Raw genomic sequence first — 22,527 nt, forward strand, 5'->3', positions numbered from 1 at the left:
TAAACAAGCATTTGCTTAGAGCTTCCATTTATACATTTGTCCCACCAAGTTTGCATTTTATTTCTTTCTAGTTGATGCGAAAATTAACTTAACACACAAATTAAACCCTCTTGTTGTCAATTGTAGTATAAATGCAAGTAGGGATCGTTCTAAACCGGGGATTATGAGGGCTTGCTAAAACCTCTAAACTGACTTAAAAACATATAAACAAAGTTAAAAACACTAAACTAGACTCAAAGAACTTAAAACAAACTCAAAGGACTCAAAACAAGCTAAAAACGCTCAAATCTGCCTAAAAACATAAACTGGGCAGATTTGGACTCTAACACACTTTTGGGACACCTAAAAACACAAATCAAAACAGATTTTGACTAATAAAACACTTTAAAGTAAAGGGGGTTTTGGTTTTGACGAATTTGAAAACAAAACAAGTAAATTAAAGAACTAATGAAATCTGCACGAATTTGAGTAAATTGAATGGATGGAAGGCTAGCTAGGAGGTTCTTCTCCACACATGACATACTTGCACATAAACCAATTTTCAGTTGTTCTTTCGATCAATCATGAAACTCAACACCCCAGGTTAATTAAGTCCGCTTAAATTAACCTTCAAGTTCTCCTTAAGTTATTGAATTGGATGGGAAAGTGCATACAACAATTCAAGCATTCTTCAAAAGTTCCTTACATGAACAGCACAATAAAGATACAATCAAAGATCATTAAGCATTATGAAAACTATAAGTATTGACAAGGCATTCGTTACTATGATGAGCATGAAACTCCTGCCAAGAATTTATTTAACGCGATCATTTATAAGCGACCTCCACTACTTGTGAATATAAGTTTGTAACTATTAGGCAAAACTCCCTTATACTCTAGCATCATATTCATGCATGCAAACTAAGTGTGCACTCTTAATAAACATACACGAATAAGTTATCAATCAAGCAGTTAAACAAATTGAATTCACAACTTATGAAATCACAATTGAAGGTAATCAAATCATATTGCAAGCATGAACATGGTTTCGAATTCCCCCCTAGCTAAGGGGGGTTTAGTTCCTCATACTTACAAAGCAAAGATAAACAAATTTAGACATTGAAAACAAAAGAAAGAAAACACCTAAAAACGTTCCAACAATCCAACTTGAATGGCAAGCACGTCTAAGGGTCCTCCTTCTTGTCTTTGTTGCGGCACAAGGTGTGGTTTGATGGATGAGTGGTAAATTATGGTGGTGGATGGATATAGGTGAGTTATGGTGAAGGGTGGATGGGTGGATTATGTTCTCTCTGGTTTTTTTCCCCCTTGTTATGGTGAAGGGTGGATATATTTATAGGCTAGGGAGAGGACCACCATCTAATTAAGGTGGTAGTGATGAGTGTTGTGGTAATGAGTGGATGTAATGGGTGTAGTTTTGGTAATGAGTGGATGTAATGGGTGTAGTGGATGAGTGTTTGTAGTTATAGGTCAACACACTTGCACACACACATGCTGATTTCTAGCCTTCTAATCTTCAAAAACATCCATCCTCATGTCTCCATGCTTGCATTATCTAATCTTGGCCCAAAAATGCTCCAAAGTGCTCCAAATAGCACTTTGTCGCCAACTTTGTTATTTGAACCTACAAACACACGAAAATAGCTTAAAGTACATAAATAACTAGAATAAACTAAGTAAATGCCAACAAACAAGCTCACTAAGTTCCATAAATATGCTCATATCAAATTCCCCCACACTTAGCTTTTGCTAGTCCTCGAGCAAAACAAAAGAAACAAAACGAAACAAAACACAACCTAACCTTCCAACATTTGCCTCAGGGATTTCCAATGCACATGACATGTTAAAAATCATCATTCCCACAGATTTTGGTTATCTTCACACTTGAGCACAAACTAAATCACAGCCACTACTTACTAGTTCACAATTAACCAATTAAAACAATGTTTTGAATGTAGTAACATGCCTTAGAGAATTTGCTCGATTCCTTACAAGATACTATCTATTTTCACACACATTTTCTGACCACACACCCTACACTAGTATATGTGAGAAGATTAATGTAAACACGAAAGACTATGAGTAACATATGTTATAACAAAGAAAGCAATTTTCTAGAGTTATTAAGCATGTTTAGATATGATCTCATGAATGGAATGCTACTACTTAGATGCGAGAACCAGTGACACCATATGCTCATACCAATTTCGAACTCCATAAATTGAAACACACAACACTCAAGATTGAAGTCAAGGGTTGTAATAGGGCTTGGGGGTAATGGCTAATAAAGAAAGGATAGGAATAACAAACGTTCTTAAAGCGATAGCAAGTAAAGCAATGAAATAGACACTTGGAATTCACTTTAGAATGCATAATCAACTTTTAAATACAAAGGGAAGATTCATGTAACACTTTGAAGGAAGATTTTGTGAAAAACATGTTCATTTGAGCAACATCATACAGCATGCAATTAACAATTAAAGGCGGAATCATGCTTGCATGCACTCAAAAACAAAACATTACCCATGAAATTCAAAGCCTAGTAGATTGGTGAACCAAAACTCAACTCAAAACAAAGTGAGTTGAAATCATACCTTTGTAGATTCCTCTTTGCATAAGCAAAGGCTAATCACCCATAGAGAGGGCCTTCATTCCTTGCATCTAAAATCTATGGATTTGGATTGATGAAAAGTTTCTCCAAGTTCCCAAAATTGAGAACCTCTAAGTATCTTCACCAAGGTTAGATTGGAGAAGAAATGAGTGACTTTGGAGTAGTAGGATTGCTAGATACACCCTCCAAGGGTGGCCGGCCTCTTTAGAGAGAAAGGGAGAGACATGTTCTCTCCAATTTTCTCCAAAAGAAACCCTAAATGAATTTTGGCTATAAAGTCATATTTATACCTTAATTCATTGGAGTGGCAAACTTGTAAATAAGTCCAAAACCCACTCCATCTCTAATATGGCCGGCCATTGGGATATTTTTGGACTAATTGGGCCTTTGTGAATCATTATTCATTAAGTTGTCATACAACTTAAGTTAATGGGTTTGACGTTCGAAGCCCATTGGGCCTTAAGGTCCAAAACTATCCCGAGGTATTTAACGAACTTATTCGTTTGATTAATTAACATATTAATTAATCCTTGCCATAAATAATTAAACCATTTAATTATTCTTACTCATCTCCATTGTTTCTTCAATCTCCACCTTACACGGTGTACGATCCATTAGGTTCCTTTTAGCGAGGCAGTGGGCGATTAAAACCATTTCAAATCGATTGTGAATTGAAACTTACTTTCAATTCTCCATTTAGTGATTATACACGTTTAGGGCTTCCACAAACCATGAGTGACACCTAGCAGCATATCATGGTTACCCAAGCTAATCAGAAGAGGTGGAGAACCTATTCAGTTTAGGACTACAAATGCAATACGGTCTTTCTCTAATACAATACTCTTGACCACATTGTTTGGTTTGATAGTTTATTTATTCATGTCTACTATCCAATGTGATTCGTGTGCTTATATGATTACCTTGAATGTGATTTGGAACGACTTCCTAAATCTCATTCATACTCTGGCGCCAGAGATTCTAAATCATATCATAGAGTATTCTCCCTCAAACGGTTTGAAGGTTAGAGATCCCTTGTTGCGCATTCACTTGTCTCCATGGCTAAGTGGCTTAACCCCAACGATGCCGTGGACACCCTCCAAATGGAGTGACTTTTACATAATCAAAGATCAAGGACTTAACCACAAGACAACTGTGATGCCTCAGGTCAAAGGACTACTTTGCATTATCCCAACCATAAGTTCTCATGTGACATGAATATGAGAACTCTTCTTTGATCGTGTTCAGTGGACTCATTCTCTATTGAGCACCTACGTACTTGTCTTGATGTCACACACATCAATTACTCGAGACTAGTCACTCTCCCTGAGAGAAGACACATCACGTACTGATCTTAACGGACTGTCAATCCCCAATTGGCAATCCTATGATCAGGAACGTTTAGGATGTGTCTACGAAAGAATGGTCTCATGAATCTAACTTCTTTAGATTGCATTCTCCCAATCACATATTCCTTGGACTTATCGTTTAAGCATATAACATTTATATGAGACGGCTTAAAACAATAATCTTTGCCCTTGATATTAAACTAGATTAGTTTAACATGTGAAATGTCCGTAAAGTATCATCATATGATTGGTTTTAGGGCATATTTCCAACACACTTAGGGCCGAATTCAATGTTTTGGACCCTTTTCTTAACAAACTTTTTTCTTTTCACTCTTTTTTTTTTTTTTTCTACCCGTGCCTTATTAAGGACTTTGGCACACACACACACACATAAGAATCACTTCCCCCACACTTGCTTTCTGCAATACATTGATCAAAAAAGAGTTCATTTTAAGTCATGCTTTACTATGCTTCAAGAACAAGGGTATGGATGGTCCTAAAACTAGGCTAGGTAAGGATAGTGTGGATTAACAAAGAACATAGGCTTAACAAGGCTCAACGGGGTTAAACTTAAACACATAATGAAATAAGGGCACGGCAATTTGGCTTTGGTGGTCACTACACAACTTCATCTTGAAAATGTGTTATGCAAATCAATAGCATGTTTTGAATGAAATAGGCATGAGTTCTAGCATTTGGAACTAAATGATGAAACACCTTCTAAGTACCAACAAGCAAAGAATAATGAGATCATGCAACGACTTTAGAAAACAATGATGCATAGATTATTAACTCTCCAAATAAACGTTTAGGCTCAAGTCTCACAAGGTTGTAACGTACATTTGAGTTCCTTCTTTCAAGCATGTTACAAAACTGATTTTCCTTTATGATTGCATGTGAATTCATAAATTATAACCACAACCAAGCATACACCAAAGAGTAAATCAAATTTTCATCCATGTTTATAACTCTCTTTAACATTCATGTAATTAAAAACCAAATCCTCATCATTGTGTTGGAAGGTACCCTAAGACACAAATAAACATACAAAAACAACTCTTTTTGGGTTTTCAAAACAATTTTTCAAATTTTTATGAGATTTTTGGATTTTTATGTCAAAACACGCTAAAACACTCCAAAACAGCTTAAAAACACTTAAAACAACAAGGAACAACACTAGAAGTAATGGGTGATAAACTCCTACGAATTTCATGCAAATGTTGGAAATGTGCCCTAAAACCAATCATGTGATGATACTTTACGGACATTTCACATGTTAAACTAATCTAGTTTAATATCAAGGGCAAAGATTATTGTTTTAAGCCGTCTCATATAAATGTTATATGCTTAAATGATAAGTCCAAGGAATATGTAATTAGGAGAATGTAATTTAAACAAGTTAGATTTATGAGACCATTCTCTTTTGTATACATATCCTAAACGTTCCTGATCATAGGATTGCCAATTGGGCATTGATAGTCCGTTAAGATCAGTACGTGTTGTGTCTTCTCTCATGGAGAGTGACTGGTCTCGAGTCATTGGTGTGATTGACACCAAGACAAGCATGTAGGTGCTCAATAGCGAATGAGTCCACTGAACATGATCAACGAGGAGTTCTCATACTCATGTCACATGAGAACTCATGGTTGGGATAATGCAAAGTAGTCCTTTGACCTGAGGCATCATAGTTGTCTTGTGGTTAAGTCCTTGATCTTTGACTATGTCAAAGTCACTCCATCAGAGGGTGTCCACGACATAGTTGGGGTTAAGCCACTTAGCCATGGAGGCAAGTGAATGCGCAACAAGGGATCTCTAACCTTCAAATCGTTTGAAGGAGAATACTCTATGATATGATTAAGAATCTCTGGCCAAAGTATGAATGAGATTTAGGAAGTCATTCCAAATCACATTCAAGGTAATCATATAAGTAAATGAATCACATTGGATAGTAGACATGAATAAACTATCAATCCAAACAATGCGGTCAAGAGTATTGTATTAGAGAAATACCGTATTGCATTGTAATCCTAAACTGAATAGGTTCTCCACCTTTTCTGATTAGCTTGGGTAACCATGACATACTGCTAGGTGTCACTCATGGTTTGTGATGCGAGAAATATGTTAACACACAAATTAAACCCTCTTTTTGACAATTGTAGTATAGATGTAAGTAGGGTATCGTTCTAGGCCGGGGATTAGGAGGGCTTGCTAATAACCTCTCACTTGACTCAAAAATATAAGAAGAAACTTAAAAACACAAAAGTAGGCTTTAAAACACTAAACTAGACTCAAAGAGTTCAAAACAAACTTAAGCACACTTTGATACAAGAAAATAAATGGGGGGTATTGGTTTTGGTTGTGATTGAGATAAAAAGTAAAACTAAATATATGGTTGATGGATTAGCTAGAGATCCATTCTTCACACATGACACACTTGAACATGAATTGATTTTCAGTTGCTTTTCGATAAGCTATTAATACTCAATGCCCCAAATTAACCGTGAATTGCACTAATTAACCCTCAGTTTTTCCACAAGTTATTGGGTTGGATGATTGCATACGACAACCCAAAACATTCCCTACAAGTTCCCTACATGAGTTGCATAATAGAGATACAAGCAAGAATCATTAAGTTCTATGAAAAACATAAGCATTGACGAGACACTCGTTACTATGATTTGCATGAAACTTATGCCAAGAATTTACTTAACGTGATTGTGACTAGCAACCTTCACTACTTGTGAATATAAGTTCATAACGATTAGGTGAAACTCCCTTATATTCTAGCGTCAAATTCATGCATGAAAATTAAGCGTGCACTCTCAACCAACATACACAAATCAGTTTTTATACGAACGGATAAGTAAATTGAATTCACAACTTATAAATCACAACTGAAGGTAATCAATTCATATTACAAATATATTCATGGTTTCGAATTAACCTCTAGCCAAAATAAATTTAATTACACATTATTAAAACAGAAATAAAATAGAAATTTAGAAAGATTAAACCGAAAGAAGGTGATCTGCTGCGTTCGTGCCCGTGTGAACTGCGCCTCGCTGGCGCCCTCTCCTTTCCTGCAGCTTCCCCTCTGAGCTTCTTTCCTTTCTCGTTTCTGCCTGGCAAGTCCCTGACTTGCTTCCCTTCTTTTCTTCTCCGCACGCTGCCCCGTGGCAGCCCGTGTCTCTCCCCAGTTCCCGTCAGTCAAGGCTCAAGCTGCCAAATGGCAGCCTCTGCTCTCCTCTTGGTTTCTCACGCTGCCAAAGCAGCGTCCTCCCTTCTATCTCTCCCCATTCTCCCTGCTATCTGCTGCCAAAGGCAGCTTATTTCGTTCCCCCCACTGCCAAGGCTGCAAGGTCTTGTTTATTCTTTTCTCTCCCGAGGCTAATGCCTCACCCACCACACTAATGCTGCAAGTGCAGTTTTTTTTATTCCTTCTGTGCCTTTCACCTACCACACTCTGCAAAGCTTTTTATTATTTTTCTCTTTTCTGATCCCCAAGTGCTCATTTTCTTCCTCACACCTCCAGCTCGAAAAGCACCTGCATGCATATTTACTATATCAAAAGTAGAGAACAACGTGTGTGTGTCTATTTATATGTGTGTGTATGCATAACAAAATATAAAACTTGGATCAATTACTTATTTTAAACTAAAGGTGGAAGGGATAAGAATTAATACTTAAACTAAAACAAATCTTACTTTTTGACGAATTTATTATTTAAAACTCATTTGTGCCATTTTTATTTTCTTTGCATAACAAATCCTATAAACACAAAAATAACGTAAATAGTTCAAAAATATAAGGAATTAACTAAGAAAAGACGAGTGAATTTGAAGTAAAAATATATATAAATATGATCCGATCAGTTTGTGGAAGCCCTAAACGTGTATAATCACGAAAGGGAGAATTGAAAGTAAGTTTCAATTCACAATCGATTTGAAAGAGTTCTAATCGCCCACTGCCTCGCTAAAAAGAACCTAATGGATCGTACACCGTGTAAGGTAAAGATTGAAGAAACAACGGAGATGAGTAAGAATAATTAAATGGTATAATTATTTATGGCAAGGATTAATTAATATGTTAATTAATCAAACGAATAAAGTTCGTTAAAAGACCTAGGGTTAGTTTTGGGCCTTAAGGCCCAATGGGATTCGAACGTCAAGCCCATTGACTTAAGTTGTATGACCACTTAATGACTAAATATTCACAAAGGCCTAAACAACCCAATAACACCCTATGGCCGGCCATATTGATAATGGAGTGGGTTTTGGACTTATTACAAGTTTGCCACTCCAATGAAGGTAGGTATAAATATGACTTTATAGCCTTTTCTTCATCAATCCTTCCTTGGTGTGGAGACTTAGAGGTTCTCAACTTTGAGAACTTGGAGAAACCAATTCTTCCATCCAAATCCATGGAGCTAAGAAGCAAGGAATGAAGACCCTATCTCTTGGGTGATTATCCTTTGCTTATGCAAAGAGGAATCAACAAAGGTATATATTTGCAAACGCTATCCAAAACTTGACAAAGAAAAGCCGAATGCTTTAGTTTCCGGACTTGGTACCACAATCCCAAAGATTGTCTTAAATGGATTGTATATGTACCTAAGTAGTCTAATCCTCACAATCTTCCTATTGATAATGTATCATTGGAAGAACATGTTAGATAAGTCTATCATAAAGAGGACAACACTTTTAATGTCATAGTTCTTCACTTACAAATCGTTGTATGAAGAAATAAGAGTTGCTTTGAACAACCCTTAGCTAATGCAAACACTAGTGCTTGTTTCTTTATTAAATGAACAAAGAACTTGAGAAGAAAGCACAAGGGCATGGACACTTTATGTGCCATGATTCTTCACTTACAAATTGTTGTATGAAGAAATGAAAGTTGCCTTGAACAACTCTTGAAAGTTTGTAATTATGTTTAGAACATAATGGTTGGTTGACAAAAATAGTCCATCAACATGGACTTATGATGATTTTGAATCATTGAGTGTTGAAGTGTTAAACCACTTCTAGAAACGGAAACTAGGCAAGGACTTCACCTTTGTGTCCCTATCCAAATGGTTCACTAAGTTTATTGTAAACTATATAGTGAACAATAACCACACACTCTTCAAATCGTTTGATGTGTATAACACAATTGAAATAAGTTTCAAGAGAGATAGTGGGAGTTTAGGGATCATGACTATTGTAGTCAAAGGAGAAGTCAAATGAAGAAAGCGAAATAAACTCCAAGGGAACAAACTTTCTTTATGAAAGGATGGACATTGGAAGGGGTATTTGTAAGAAATGTCTTGCAAGTGTCAAGAACACATATTTCGAAGGTGTTGTAAATTGTTCTTGAAAAGTTCAAAACAGTTGGTTCTTCTACTTGAATGCTTGATTCCGTATTAGTAACTATGTTTTACAATCGTTGTAAAAGTGTGGCTAATAAAAAGTAGAAGATTAAGGAGAGAAGAGAAAGTACTTCACATTCGGAACGTGAATCAAATGTAGATCTCTACGAAAGCAGATGGTACTTACTTCCTCATATGAACTACCAAAGAAATTGGAAAAACCATAGATTGTCTTTACATTCCAATTTTAAGGAACTTAATTCCATCACTATAAGGGATGGATGAATGTTTTGTTTGACAAAACATTGTTCTTTATTAATGAATGATTAGATTATTGTAATCTAATTGATTGTCTCTATAGTAGAGATGATATGGTAGTGTTAACTGTTTAGAAAATAACGATGCTTAAAACCCAAAAGGTTGCAAGATAGTGACTAATCCCAACTGAGTTGTGATACCTCTAAAACATAAATTACGAGTTGGTCATAGATGGATGCTTTGGATCATTAAATCCGGATCCAATACCTTCTTATTAAAATTGTATAGAGGTGAAATGTTCGAATCTTTATTCTTTTGGAAAGGAAGAAAGAATCACAAAGTTGTTGAGGTTAATTCACTTAGATGTTAGTGGCACTTGTCCACAACATAATACTACTCATGTTGTATGACATTCACCGAAGATCGCTCTCGGTTGGACTATCATTTATTTTGAATAAACACAAGTCCGAATACTTTGCAAAAGGTTTCAAAGAATTCAAGAAATGTAAGTTGATGAGTAAGATGTCTAAAGTATTTACCTCCTTAGATTTGATCCAAGGAAAGGTAAACACTTTAGAACAGTTTCCTTGAAAGATATCAAGGAAAGAAGCATCATATGATAATGGATTTCTCCATTAAGAGAAGAACGAACTCGAAATAAGATTTAGTTCGTTGGATGTTATCAATTGCCCATATATAGGATATATACTTCTAAGACAATATGATTGTCAATTAGAAGATCTTCCAAAATTTTCATGACTCCATAGGATATAGTTGGAAAGAAAGACAAATCTTAATCATGTTAAGATTTGGGGTTGTGTGCTAATAAGCAATATTTGTTTAAAGAATTATCTTGTGGGTATCCTTAAATTAACATTTCGATATCACTTTTATAAGCCAACTAACAAATGTTGTTTGTTGGGTAGTTCATTGTAATCCTACAATATGATTTGCCTAACACAAATGAACGAGAGATTGAACTCAAAGAATGGGTTCTTTGAGAGACAAGATGATAATCAACAAATATAACAACCTAGTTCCTACGACACAAGCTCCAAGGTAGTCGAGAAGGATTTATAAACTGTCTCAGTTGAATGGTTTGAACTTTATGACTATGTCATAGAGTTACACCTCTTAATTCGAAAAAAAATAAGAATGAAAATCCTTATGACTACGTTAAGTGTATATACGACATATACTCAAGGAAATGGTAAAGTACCATTTGACCCGAAATAATGAAACCTTTATAGCTAATTGGTGGCTTAAGGTGACTACAACTAAAGAGATTGGTTGACTTGGAAGAAACCATCTTTGACGTAGTCTTGGTTTCAATTAATTCGAAGATTGCTAGCTACAACTAAATGGTGATTCAATGTTTGGACATAATATGGGTTTCCGAAACCATTATTAAGATAGTCTTGATAATATATGTCTAAAACTATGAATCACAAGACATGTAAGTTGTAGAGATCCATCCATCATGGATCTTAGCAAGCTAGTGGGAGCTATAAACGTCTTATGAGAGAAAGATCAAATCGTTTGATTTCTCATAAAGATGTAAATGAATCCTTTGTTTACTAGGTTTACAAAAGATTAGTGGGAGTTAATCATGTTCCTAAATTTGAATATATATATACAAATATATGATATATTAATTTTGGAAATGAAAAAGAATACTTCTTCGTTAAAGTTATGACTTTAAACATTCTATAACGATAGAATGTATATGGGAGACATAGTCTATAAACATGGGATGTAAATCTATAATGATAGATTTCAGGATATAATTGGATTATATCAAGCCCTAATGATAGACAAAAGATGCTAGGAAGTTTCTCATATGATGATAAACTTCAATCAGAAGAACAACTCTAGTAAGACTAGGAGGTAGCTCTTCTCAAAGGGAACATACCCTTTGACTCCCAAAGAAATAATGCGTAAATAGAATCCTTTATGCATACGCAGAAAAGTGATTTATGTATTTCATATTGTATGTAAACATTGATATGAGTTGTACCTAGAAAGGTACAAGACGATATCAGTGCAAGCCCAGGATCAGAACCATGGCAAATGTCAAGTGAGTCCTTAAGTATTTAAGAAATACTAAAGGATAGATTCCTCAAAGAATGAGGAAGAATTAGAATAACGTAATAGAAGCGTAAATGTATTAGATTATGAATCTAATCCATCATTGGATGTTTCTTCATTATGAATGAAGAGATAATCAGATATCTCTTTATTATGACTAAAGAGATATTTGGATGGAAACATTAAAAGTAATGACTTTAGTGTGTTCCATTGTGAACGCAAAATATATTGCCATATAGAAGCTTACAACAATGTTGTTTGGATGAGAAAGTTCATTCATGAACTCTCTATTCGGTTCCAACCAGAAAGTGTCTATAGTGTACCGACACTACGACACTAATGGGGCAATAGCTCAAGCCAGGGAATCAAGGTCTCATCAAGATCCGAACTCAAATGAGAGACTGAACCACATGATTGAGAATCATGTATAATGGTGACGTCGTTATTCTCAAGGTTGCTTCTATGGATAACATATAGATATCCATTGTCTAGACCTACTACTTAGCCATTTTTGAAATGACTAAAGAAGAGGTATCATCACTGATGACCAAGCTGATTGGCTCTAGTGCAAGTGGGAGATTGTTGGAAATGTGCCCTAAAACCAATCATGTGATGATACTTTACGGACATTTCACATGTTAAACTAATCTAGTTTAATATCAAGGGCAAAGATTATTATTTTAAGCCGTCCCATATAAATGTTATATGCTTAAACGATAAGTCCAAGGAATATGTAATTAGGAGAATGTAATTTAAACAAGTTAGATTTATGAGACCATTCTCTTTCGTATACATATCCTAAACGTTCCTGATCATAGGATTGCCAATTGGGCATTGACAGTCCGTTAAGATCAGTACGTGCTGTGTCTTCTCTCATGGAGAGTGACTGGTCTCGAGTCATTGGTGTGATTGACACCAAGACAAACATGTAGGTGCTCAATAGCGAATGAGTCCACTGAACACGATCAACGAAGAGTTCTCATACTCATGTCACATGAGAACTCATGGTTGGGATAATGCAAAGTAGTCCTTTGACCTAAGGCATCATAGTTATCTTGTGGTTAAGTCCTTGATCTTTAAGTATTTCAAAGTCACTCCATCAGAGGGTGTCCACGACATAGTTGGGGTTAAGCCACTTAGCCATGAAGGCAAGTGAATGCGCAACAAGGGATCTCTAACCTTCAAACCGTTTAAAGGAGAATACTCTATGATATGATTAAGAATCTCTGGCCAGAGTATGAATGAGATTTAAGAAGTCATTCCAAATCACATTCAAGGTAATCATATAAGTAAATGAATCACATTGGATAGTAGACATGAATAAACTATCAATCCAAACAAAGTGGTCAAGAGTATTGTATTAGAGAAAGACTGTATTGCATTGTAATCCTAAACTGAATAGGTTCTCCACCTCTTCTGATTAGCTTGGGTAACCATGACATACTGCTAGGTGTCACTCATGGTTTGTGGAAGCCCTAAACGTGTATAATCACTAAAGGGAGAATTGAAAGTAAGTTTCAATTCACAATCGATTTGAAAGAGTTCTAATCGCCCACTGCCTCGCTAAAAGGAACCTAATGGATCGTACACCGTGTAAGGTAAAGATTGAAGAAACAACGGAAATGAGTAAGAATAATTAAATGGTTTAATTATTTATGGCAAGGATTAATTAATATGTTAATTAATCAAACGAATAAAGTTCGTTAAAAGACCTAGGGTTAGTTTTGGGCCTTAAGGCCCAATGGGCTTCGAACGTCAAGCCCATTGACTTAAGTTGTATGACAACTTAATGACTAAATATTCACAAAGGCCCAAACAACCCAATAACACCCTATGGTCGGCCATATTGATAATGGAGTGGGTTTTGGACTTATTACAAGTTTGCCACTCCAATGAAGGTAGGTATAAATATGACTTTATAGCCTTTTCTTCATTAGGGGTTTCTTTTGGGAGAAAAGATGAGAACAAAAGCTCTCTTGGCTCTCTAAGAGGCCGGCCACCCTAGAGGAACATAGCTAGCAATCTTACTTCCTCTAGGTCACTCATTTCTTCATCAATCCTTCCTTGGTTGGAGACTTAGAGGTTCTCAACTTTGAGAACTTGGAGAAACCAATTCTTCCATCCAAATCCATGGAGCTAAGAAGCAAGGAATGAAAGCCCTATCTCTTGGGTGATTATCCTTTGCTTATGCAAAGAGGAATTAACAAAGGTATAAATTTCTCAACTCACTTTGTTTTGAGTTGAGTCTTGGTTCACCTAACTACTAGGCTTTGAATTTCATGGGTAAAGTTTTGTTTTTGAGTGCATACAAGCATGATTCCGCCTTTAATATGTTAATTGCATGCTATAGATGTTGCTCAAAAGAACATGTTTTTTCACAAAATTTCCTTCAGAAAAACAATGGTTACCCCTCCCACATTTAAATCAAACATTGTCCTCAATGTTTCAAGCATAAAATCACACAAAAACAAGCAAACAAACAAACAACGAATAAACATGGCAAGTATGGCAAAGTAAAAACTAGACAGAGTAGAGTTTAAGAACGCAAATCTGGTTCTGGAGATAGATGATCTTGTTGTTTTTCCACAGCTTTGATCTCGAATTGGTCTGGAATTCTGAGCGAGGAATATGAGAGTTCCTTGGTTTCAATTTAGACTTCTTCTGCTGGGTTGATTTGATTGTGCAGTCTGCATTCTTCTCTGCTTGTTTCTTCTGCATAGCAAGCAGGCACGAGGTAGAGGTGTTGGTCTGTTTCTTTCTTCAATCTTTCCAAGTGCCCACCTCTTGCTTTCTTTCTCCTTGTCCCTAGCTGAGGATGAATTGGCAAATTGTCTCCACATGCTTCGAGGTATCATTTTCACTTCCCTTATCTATTCCCCAAGCAGATGTGGTAGACGAAGAGGAAGCATAAAATGATGAAGATGAGTACTCGAGAGCAAGGCTAGGTAAGCAATCAGGAAGGGGTTCCAGGAAGTCGTTTCCAGATCGGAAGATTGATACCAAGTGCTAGCTGATTGCTTTCTTTGTCCTTGTCCCAAAATAACGACAAGGAGAAGGATAGGGAGAAAGCATGATATGAGATACTCTTACTTTCAACCTTCATGATATGAAATACTTTTGCTTTGGATGAGTTGTTTGCAGAGGTACCCCAAAGAATAAGGAACACTGAGTGACTCGAGAAGGTTTGTTGGAAAGGCATTCTCGGAGAAGAAGAAGGGTTATGTATGTCTGCCTTGCAATGGAGGGTGAAGGGTGACATTTATAGGAATTAATAACCGGTACTATTCTTTCACTCTTGTCAGCAACCGTTGGATGATTTAATAGTAAGTTTCACGTGCTTTCTACTTCACAAGAGATCTTCGACATATTGCCCGTAATTTCCACAAGGCTGAGTGTAAATGTGACAGACACTGACATGTCTGGAAAAGCAAGTGCCTCTTCAATATCTGGAATCGGCGCTTCGACAAACTGCCCGTGATTTTCGCAAAGCTGACTTTACATGTGACAGATGCTGACACGTCTGGAAAAGCAGATGCCTCTCCGATTTTTGAGCTTGCCTCTTCGAGTTCTGAGCTTGCCTCTTCGATCTCTGAAATCCCGTCGAGTGCAGAGGTTACATGTGACAAGTGCGGACAAATCTGAAAAAGAAGATTGGCCCGTGGTTTCTGAGCAAGCCCAGCTTTTGAGAAAGCTAGCACCTCTTCGATTTTTGAGTTGGCCTTTTCGATTTTTGAGCTCACCCCTTCGATCTCTGAAATCCCGTCGAGTGATGATTTTTATAGAGGTACGCAGGACGTTCAAAGCACACTTGAATTTCCGCCTGTAGAAACTCCCTTCTTGCACTTCTACGATCTTGACTTGTCCGACCTCTTCTTTCTTTAACACCTCTGAAAATGTTTGGCCCCTCCGACCGTCGTTTTGACTTGAACCTTGGTGAAGAGGCAGTCCCGCCTTCTCCAGACAACATATGGCGCCCATCCTTCATCTCCCCTACTGGTCCCCTTACCGTTGGGGATTCGGTAATGAAGAATGATATGACAGCTGCGGTGGTGGCCAGGAACCTTGTCATTCCCAAAGATAACAGACTACTTGCCAAACGGTCTGATGAGTTAGCTGTTAAGGATTCTCTGGCTCTCAGTGTGCAGTGTGCAGGTTCTGTGTCTAATATGGCCCAAAGCCTATTTGCTCGAACCCATCAAGTTGAATCATTGGCGGCTGAAGTGATGAGTCTCAAACAGGAGATTAGAGGGCTCAAGCATGAGAATAAACAGTTGCACAGGCTCGCACATAACTATGCTACAAACATGAAGAAGAAGATTAACCAGATGCAGGAATCTGATAGTCAAATTTTACTTGATCATCAGAGGTTTGTGGGTTTGTTCCAACAGCATTTACCTTCGTCTTCTGGGGTTGTACCGCGTAATGAAGCTCCAAATGATCAACCTCCGATGCTTCCTCCTTCTGGGGCTCCGCCGACTGCTGAGGCTCCGCCGACTACTGAGACTTCTCCTAAGCAGCCTTTGTGAAGGCTCCCTCTTGTATTATTCTGCTTAATGTTCCTTTTTTTCATGAACATGAATGTAAAAATACCTTGCATATCTATCAGTGTTTTAAAAATAAACCCACATCAAAAACAATTAAACAAGCAATAAATAAAAATGACAATCATGGCAAAATAAAACTACAAAAAAGGGAAGGTTTTTAGGAATGCAAAACCAATCATGGAGCAATTCAAAAATCTTCCTTATTTGAATACATGGGTTGCCTCCCAAGAAGCGCTTGCTTTAACGTCTTCCAGCCGGACGAAACTTCCTTCTAAACTTGGATAGGGCCCATAGCATGGAATTGATCCTTGAATGGAAGGTGATACTTGACGTGATTCGGCAATGGTTTAAATTCTAGTGTAGGTACCTGAATCATCAAAATCAGCAAGTTAGTATATAATAAAATCGAAGTTGGAGAAAATGGCTTACTTGCTTGCTCCAACACAAACTCAATTACGAACACCACTTATTTGAAGGTTGCAGGGATATGGGACTTGGCCAGATTTGGTGTTTTGAAAGTTATGACTTGTCCCGTGTCATAAAATCCAACTTCTTTGGGAATTTTCGTCTCAAGTGTATCTCCTTTGATGAATTCTAGACATTCCCCATCCACTTCTTGCTCTTGATTCGTTGGAAAGGTTTCGAAGATGCTTTTCTCACCCTCTTCTTCCTTGGATTGCATGATCCTGCAAGGAATAAGGACATTTGGTGAAACGGGGTCAGGACAAATTGAATTTAAGCTTACCTTGGTTGTAGTGGACGACATAGATGGCATATGGGGTTGCGGCAAGGGTGGTTCTTCCCTTGTCGTGGCCTTGTTATTCTCCTCTTCTTCAAGCAGCAGTTGTTCATCCATGTTTTGGCTTGGTTTGGATGTCTTGGGTTCACCTCCAACCTCCATAGCACTTCCCAAAGTGATAGCATCATGGATTTCAAAATCTTCCTTCAAATTTTCAATAGTTGAGTTGGAAAGTTCACTTTGCTCTTGAATTTGTGCCATGAACACCATAATCTGCCCAATTTGCTTCTCCAATTCACCCGTCTTCTTGGCTTGATTTTGCATCTCTTTGTTTCTATTTTCTACTTCTTGGTTCAAAGAGGTGAGTAACTTATTAAACATATCATTATCCAAAGACGTACCTGAATTGAATTGGGCAGATTGTTGTGGTGGCTGCATAGGTCTTGAATAGAACTCCTCTTCTTGCTGCCAATACCCATCTTGTTGGAATTGTTGAGGTTCTCCCCACATGTAATCTAAATAATCTCTCCAATCCGAATTGTAAGCGTTGGAAAACATGTTGTCCTATGATTGGTTATGACCTTGATAACCCCAAGCATCTTCATTCGCAGCGAATTGAGAACATTGATGAGTTGGATATCCTTGCCCATAGGACACACCATATGTAGGGACACTTTGCATTGTGGTCCTTTCGGCATATTGTGACAATTGAGAAGTAAGTTTTGCCAATTGAGCTTGAATGGTAGCAAAATCCATGTCTTACTTCTCTAGGACCTGAAATCAAGGAAACAAAACTAAATCAAATATCATAAGTAAAAATAAAAGACACAAATAGAAACAAAGTCAGTAACTAAAACAAAAAACATGAAAAAGAAACAACTGGGGATTAGCAAAGTTGCTAATCCCCGGCAACGGCACCAAAAATTTGATGCGAAAATTAACTAAACACACAAATTAAACCCTCTTGTTGTCAATTGTAGTATAAATGCAAGTAGGGATCGTTCTAAACTGGGGATTAAGAGGGCTTCCTAAAACCTCTAAACTGACTTAAAAATATATAAACAAAGTTAAAAACACTAAACTAGACTCAAAGAACTTAAAACAACCTCAAAGGACTCAAAACAAGCTAAAAACGCTCAAATCTGCCTAAAACATAAACTGGGCAGATTTGGACTCTAACACACTTTTGGGACACCTAAAAACACAAATCAAAACAGATTTTGACTAATAAAACACTTTAAAGTAAAGGGGGTTTTGGTTTTGACAAATTTGAAAACAAAACAAGTAACTTAAAGAACTAATGAAATCTGCACGAATTTGAGTAAATTAAATGGATGGAAGGCTAGCTAGGAGATTCTTCTCCACACATGACATACTTGCACATAAACCAATTTTCAGTTGTTCTTTCGATCAATCATGAAACTCAATACCCCAGGTTAATTAAGTCCGCTTAAATTAACCTTCAAGTTCTCCTTAAGTTATTGAATTGGATGGGAAAGCGCATACAACAATTCAAGCATTCTTCAAAAGTTCTTTACGTGAACAGCACAATAAAGATACAATCAAAGATCATTAAGCATTATGAAAACTATAAGTATTGACAAGGCATTCGTTACTATGATGAGCATGAAACTCCTGCCAAGAATTTATTTAACGCGATCGTTTATAAGCGACCTCCATTACTTGTGAATATAAGTTTGTAACTATTAGGTGAAACTCCCTTATACTCTAGCATCATATTCATGTATGCAAACTAAGTGTGCACTCTTAATAAACATACACGAATAAGTTATCAATCAAGCAGTTTAACAAATTGAATTCACAACTTATGAAATCACAACTGAAGGTAATCAAATCATATTGCAAGCATGAACATGGTTTCGAATTCCCCCTAGCTAAGGGGGGTTTAGTTCCTCATACTTACAAAGCAAAGATAAACAAATTTAGACATTGAAAACAAAAGAAAGAAAACATCTAAAAATGCTCCAACAATCCAACTTGAATGGCAAGCACGTCCAAGGGTCCACCTTCTTCTCTTTGTTACGGCACAAGGTGTAGTTTGATGGATGAGTGGTAAATTATGGTGGTGGATGGATATAGGTGAGTTATGGTGAAGGGTGGATGGGTGCATTATGTTCTCTCTGGTTTTTTTCCCCTTGTTATTGTAGACATCGAAATTTCAGTAAATAAATGTTGACCGATAAATCAAAGTTTCAACGCTCATGTATTACATAAATTTTCCACGTAGCATGTGACTCAACGAAAATTGAAATGAGTTGGAAAAGTCATCAAATAGGACACGTGTCAACACCTGGCAGAAACGACTTATTTCATCTGGAATATTATATTCAAAATTAGGCCTTGGAAATTTCTATAAATACAAGCCCATTTCATTCATTTGAGGGAACCAATTCATATTACACCTCGAAGCTCTGAAGCTCTGAAACTCCGAAGCTCTCAAGCATCCAGGTTCCCGAAGAATCAAGAAAGCCTTCTTCGTTCTTCGTTCATCGTTCTTCCAAGATCAAGCCCCAACGGCCCTTGAAGAACTTCCACCAATTCAAGATCAAGCCCCGACGGCCCTTGAAGAAAGCACCATCGTTCATCATCCGTTCATCCAAGATCAAGCCCCAACGGCCCTTTGGATCAACAAACGTCGACAAATCCACACGTCCAACCGTTCTTCAAGATCAAGCCCAAAAGCCCTTGGAGATCCGTTCATCATTGTTCTTCAAAGATCAAGCCCAAAAGCCCCCTTTGAAGATCCGCTCAAATCCACCTTCAAGATCAAGTCCACGACCCTTGAAGAACGTTCATCCTTAGATCAAGCCCAACGGCCATTTGGATCAATCGCACATCCACAAATCAATACCTTACGGAGATCGAATCAGAGGATCAAAATAGAGAGAGATTGAAACCCAAAATCATAAAACACAAATATTTGTTTGTGCACGTTGTTCTTGTCTCTTTCGTTTCAGGAAATTTCCGTGTTCACAAATTGGCACGCCCGGTGGGACAATCTCTACCTCTCATCTCTTTCTCCGTTCAAGAAATTCAAGCGCACTTCCAAAATTAATGGCATCAAGGAAGGCTCAAACTGTTCCCGCAACCGGCGCAAAGAACAAAAGCGTCCTCGTCGCAACTGGTGTCACTTTGGGCATCACGACTCGAAGCATGGCAAGAGCTACTTCTGCCGCCTCTTTCACCTCTGCATCAACTCTGCCAAGGGAACAAAAGCACCCAAGGCACGAGCCTTTGATCACCTTAGCCTCACTAAGGGCACCAAGGGGGGAAAGCCCAAGGAAATACTCCGAATCCATGCTTTCCGATGCCGATTCAAGCGACAGTTCAGCCATGCAAGTCATGACCATTGGAGCAACTTCAATCGATGAGTAGCTGGCTCAAATGAATGAAGCAATCGCAAGGCTAACCCGAACTGTGGAAGAAAAAGAATTGCAAATTGCAGCACTAGTCAACCGATTGGAGACGCAGGACGGCGATAAACCCGACCCAGAGGATGATCCACTAAAGGGAGGAGCTGGCGGAGACGAAGAACCCCCGGTGAAGAAAATCGATGGGAAGCCGGAGCAGGACCAAGCAGCGGCACTCATGGGATCTCTTTCTATCCAACAGCTGCATGAGATGATCACCAACACCATCAAGGCACAGTACGAAGGGAGCTCAAATACCTCCGGGTTGTACTCAAAGCCGTATTCAAAGAAGATCGACGCCTTAAGGATGCCGAGGGGTTATCAACCACCAAAGTTCATGCAATTTGATGGAAAGGGAAACCCGAAACAGCACGTTGCCCACTTCGTTGAAACCTGCAACAACGCAGGAACCGAAGGGGATTACCTCGCCAAGCAGTTTGTGCGCTATCTGAAAGGAAACGCCTTTGAGTGGTACACAGATCTGGAGCCTGAGTCCATCAACAGTTGGGAGCAATTAGAGCGGGAATTCCTCAACCGCTTCTATAGTACCCGCCGCACTGTGAGCATGCTAGAGCTAACGAGCACAAAGCAGTGGAAGGACGAGCCAGTCATTGACTACATCAACAGATGGCGCACTCTAAGCCTCGACTGTAAAGACAGGCTCTCGGAAACCTCTTCAATCGAGATGTGTATCCAAGGCATGCAATGGGGTTTGCAATACATCCTTCAAGGCATTAAACCGCGGACCTTCGAGGAATTGGCCACTCGCGCCCATGACATGGAGTTGAGCATCGCCCATCATGGGAAGAAGGAACCGATCGCCGACTACAAGAACGACAAAGTTCTTGGGCCAAAGGTGGAGAAAGCTACGTGGAAATCCACCAAAGAAGTAATGACAGTCAACACAGCTCCCGTCAAAATCCCTACACGAGGCAAGGCGATTCAAGCCGAAGGCTTTCGTGATCAAGAGATGCGTAGACGCACTTTGAAGGAGCTTGAGGAGAAAACTTATCCATTCCCCGACTCTGATGTGGTTGCCATGTTAGAAAACCTGTTGGACAAGAAGGTGATCAGTTTGCCTGAGTGCGACGGCCGGAAGAAATGAATCGTACCGACAACCCAAGATACTGTAAATTCCACCGCTTCATCAGTCATCTAACGGAAAAGTGCTTCGTACTGAAAGATCTCATCCTGAAGCTAGCACAACAAGGGGAAATCGAGCTTGACCTCGAAGACACGGCTGCGGCACACACTACTACTATCGTGTTTGAATCACTCGATCCTGTGCATCTTCGAAGCATGCATAACCATTCCCGTCAATGTTCAAGTCACATGGCACCTCATACACAATCATCACCGGGGGCAAGCAACCAAGATGCATCTACTGGTGATAAGAAAGGGTGGACATCGGTGACCTACAAAAAAACGAGGAAGCCAAGACCACAAGCCATAAGGCCAAAAGATGAGCCTAAACCCGCCCTTCGAACTTCAGTCTTCGAAAGGCTGAATTATTCAAAACCTAGAATTGCAGCACTTGATCGCATCAGTGGTCGAGACCAAACTTCCGTCTTCAAAAGGCTTGAGACGCCAACACCGCAAAGATCAGTCTTTGAAAGGTTATCAAAACCCAAGAAACAAAGCGGCACAGCTAGATCTCCTCCGCAACGGTCGACTTTGGACAGACTTGAAGAAACTAAGAAGCCGTCTAGAAACAGGAAGACAACGCCAAAGGGAGAGAAGCTCGACAGTCTAGCAGGAAAAGACGATGTTCAAAGCTTGATTCCTTCAAAGATGAAGCGCCAAGCAACTTTGGAAGTCGACACAAAAGGACCACTGAAGGTAAGGAGGCGCACCATCATCTACACCGGCCAATCTTCACGGCAACAAACCCAAGAGGACCACACTGAAGAGAAGGCCTAAGAAGACAAAGAAGACGAAATCCTGGAAAAAGACGTCACTTCCGGCTCTGTCAACTCAAAATTTTCACCTCAATCGCTGGGGGCATGCTCCAAAAACATGCCAGTCAAGTCGAGTGAAGTTGAAGGATGGACTTATGTCACTCCGAAGAAATTGCACAAGAAGCATATGTCTTCTCCACAAGCTCACCAATGGGAAAGGGGGCAAAACAGCTCCTGTTCACCTCTAGAACAATGTGAAAGTGTTGGA

At 38.5% G+C, this 22,527-nt stretch overlaps 1 long non-coding RNA gene across 1 annotated transcript; it reads right to left on the bottom strand.

Moving 5' to 3' along the window:
* Nucleotides 1-987: 987 nt before the first annotated feature.
* On the bottom strand, nt 988-19,046 carry LOC126582048 (uncharacterized). The gene is made up of 2 exons (XR_007609256.1): nt 18,958-19,046; nt 988-1,175 (listed from the first exon to the last, which is right to left on the bottom strand). It is a non-coding gene; the product is annotated as an uncharacterized LOC126582048 (long non-coding RNA).
* Between the last annotated feature and the right edge of the window lie 3,481 nt (nt 19,047-22,527).

This window comes from Malus sylvestris, chromosome 9 (assembly GCF_916048215.2).
Source record: "Malus sylvestris chromosome 9, drMalSylv7.2, whole genome shotgun sequence".
NCBI classification, from domain to species: Eukaryota; Viridiplantae; Streptophyta; class Magnoliopsida; order Rosales; family Rosaceae; genus Malus; species Malus sylvestris.